The following is a 3,302-nucleotide window of genomic DNA, read 5'->3' as shown; positions in this document are numbered from 1 at the left end:
TGAACATGTGATTCCCTCTGAATGCTTGTGCCGTTTTTTACGCAGCAGTCGTTAAGGTTAACTCCACAACGTTTGTAATTATTCACTATTATAATGGTGTTTTACTGAAAAATTGAATCGTAGTTAGTCAACCAAATTAAGGATGATTATTTTCAACAAATTTAAGATAGTGGCCTGTACCCGTTTCATGGAAACTTGTTTTCATCCATGCAACGCAATTTTTTCGAGATCGGTTCACAGTCGAATTGTTTCAAAAAGAGGGTCTTTGTATGATGTCTTGGATATTCCGTATTCTGCCACACAAGCTGAAATAAAGTCTGCTTATTATGAATTGTCGCTGAAGTATCATCCAGACGTAAATATTGAAGACTCAAGAAGCTGAAAAGGTGTTTAAAGGTTTGTTCGTTAAATTACCATTTTGCTACAGTGGTGAGGGGGGCCAGCTGTTCTTAGAGTTATTTTCATAGAGTTATGTCGTAGAGTTAGAGTTAAGTTTCCAAAATCCTGAATTCAAGATTTTGGAAGCCAACGTTCACGAAAGCTAACCTTAGGCCTAGAAACTTTTGTTTAGGCCAAATTAGGCCTAAGGTTAGCTTTTATGCATGTTTAGGATACTCTTTGTATTTCTGTTTTTTTGAATTCAGGATTTAGGCCTTCCAAAATCTTGAATTCAGGATTGTGGAAACTTAACTCAAACTCTAATGTCATAACTCTGTGAAAATAACTCTGTTGTTAGTCAACCTAATGGTGAGGAACGCTTAGTTTCTTAGTTAAAAAACTTTCTGTCTGCAAATCAACGTGATTGCTGACTGGCCAGTACCATTTCAATTGGCAATAAAGAGCAACTTTTAAGTACCGGTACTCAGCACTGGTTAAAGTCAACCAGCATTAAAATGCTGGCTGACTAACCAGTGCTGGGTATTCCCTTTAGGGAGCCTCTTTGTCTAAATATTTTGAAATGGGTAGACCTGCTCCTCCTCCCGACATTCTTCAAGATACTGTTTGTCTAAATTCAAGCTTCGTAGACTCATCTGCAAATTGATGCTGGAGAGATCCCACAGGACAATATATTTATTTATATGCAAGGGATGGTTAGTTTATCTGTGAATATATCTGCTAAAGCTTTTTAGTTACTTGGCAGTGTATGTTAATAGAAACCTTTAATAGCCCGGGGAAAAGTCTCCTATGTCTTCCTAAGTTGATGATAATGATTAATATTGATGGAAGTGATCTCCTTTTCACTTCTTTTAAAATATGGCATTTTGTTTACCCTAGAACTGACAGAAGCTTACAGTGTGAATTCAAGGAGAGATTATGACAAAGAAATTGGTGCTTACTTCACTTTGAGGAGCACAAAAGAGAAAGAACCGACACACAACCTCTTCTCTCGATTTCTCGTGCTTGGAATATGCACAGGCCGCCCACGAACGCACAGAACCCCCGACCATTCAATTAGGAAGCGTTTCCTTCCTCAACGCAAAAAGTGAGCATTATTGTTGTTATTCTGGGCAGCTAGTTCTTTTTTTAAATTTTTGTAAATTATAAACTTAAGGTTTTTGTAGGCGCTATGTCTTAAAGAAAGTCATGTACGTGACCCTCTTTGATATAGATTTTTTCTCATGTAATTTGTGTGGTGTTGCTACTTGTCAGCATTGACATGAGGAAGGGAGAGACTTGCATCAAGTAAGATCATTACCGGCCTCACTTCCATTCAGAGGCCAGGTCACTCAGCTACTTTTTATAAAATATAAAATAAAACAAATACATTTATATAAGGCCATACTCCATTATTTGTCTTTGGCGCTTTACAATATCATAACAACATTATTCAATACAATCCAGGCTAATAATTAAAATATAAATCGAAAGACTTCGGAAACATATACGTCTTAAGCTTGTTTTAAGTCAGTACAGCAACTGGCGATGATAGCCTTATGTCGAATGGTAACTTATTCTACAACTTTGAGGCTTGAACTAGGCACGAGCTCATCAAGCAAATGCTTGTTTGAAGATCGTAATATGCGGCCAGAGTTCTTATTAAGCAGATCTTTGATGTAGCTAGACGCTTGACCATTTAGAATCTTACAAGTCAGTAACAATATTTTAAAAATAATTCTATATCGCACAGGGAGCCAGTGTAAACGCCTAAGAATCATGATCATACTTTCTCGACGCAGGTACGAGGCGAGCTGCTGAATTTTGCGCAAGTTAAAGCCTACCATTCAGATACTTAGGAAGACCATAGTATAGGGCATTAATACAGTAATCCAAACGCAAGGTTATACAAGCGTAACGATAGTCTCAGAGATTCCTAGCAAGTTCACCGGGACAGACAACATCATCTCCAATTTGGATGTGGTTGAGGGAAGGGCGTTGTCGATATCTCAAATTAACAACTAAAAATGGGGAATTAAACTGTATGATGGTTATGCAGGCAGTGTTAATAATGTGTATCATTTCAGTGATTTTATAATAGACCATGTGGCAATTTTACCTGAGGATTCAAAATTTTGAAGTCTCGTAGACTTCATGTTGGACTGGTTTGGAAAACAAGTAAGTGGCACAACTAAACATGTAATGAGATGTTATCACTAAACAGTCTAGTGATAACTTATCTTGTTTCTGTTGTATGTTTAAAACTCCGCAGAGCAACGAAGCTTCCCAGCCTCAGCCCTACTAACCCTAAAGTCTAACGAACGAACTAACCCCAACCCTACATTATAACGGGTTTAAACATTATTCCAGTTTTCGTCTCTTTTTCTCAGAGATTACTGCAGAGTAGTTAAAACGTACGCATTGGCGCTATTGTTTTCTATGAAACGCGACTTGAATATATAATGACCTAGAAGTCCAACCAAAACCGACACACTTGTTTGCATATATACGGAGTTCTTATTGTTTTCTATGAGACGTGACCTGAATATATATAATGATCTGAAAGTGCGACCGAAACCGACACACTTGATTGTACAAACACTAAAGAGGTATAGTGTTATCGAGTCACTAATGGTTTGTTTTTAAGCAGAATATGGTGATTTTATTCGCATAGACTCGTAAATGTAAGTAAATAGACACATGTGTTAAAAGTTGAGGAGCAATTTCAGAATACCCCCTCACGTTTTTGAAGCAGAATGGGAATATAAAACTAGCGCTCCCGCAGTCCCGCATTCCCACAGTCGAGGACTATTGAATGATATAGGAGTATGTAAATAACTGCGGGACTGCGGGACTGTGAGAGCAGCTTTTTGGAAGTGAATAGAGAGAATCTAGCCAAAGTTTGTTTGTTGTTTGCTTGTTATTCA

The 3,302-nt window shown here is 37.7% G+C and overlaps 1 long non-coding RNA gene across 1 annotated transcript in view; it reads left to right on the top strand.

Moving 5' to 3' along the window:
* LOC137974469 (uncharacterized) overlaps window positions 1–3,302 on the top strand; it is a 5,270-nt gene continuing 1,968 nt past the window's right edge. The window contains exons 1-2 of the long non-coding RNA XR_011117468.1: window positions 1–396; window positions 1,276–3,302. The exon at window positions 1,276–3,302 is cut by the window's right edge and continues 1,968 nt beyond it. This is a non-coding gene — a long non-coding RNA (uncharacterized lncRNA). The remainder of the gene's footprint in view (window positions 397–1,275) is intronic.

This window comes from Montipora foliosa, chromosome 10 (genome assembly GCF_036669935.1).
Source record: "Montipora foliosa isolate CH-2021 chromosome 10, ASM3666993v2, whole genome shotgun sequence".
In the NCBI taxonomy this organism is placed as follows: Eukaryota; Metazoa; Cnidaria; class Anthozoa; order Scleractinia; family Acroporidae; genus Montipora; species Montipora foliosa.
The sequence above is the reverse complement of the archived record's forward strand: the minus strand, read 5'-3'. Positions and strand labels throughout refer to the sequence as shown.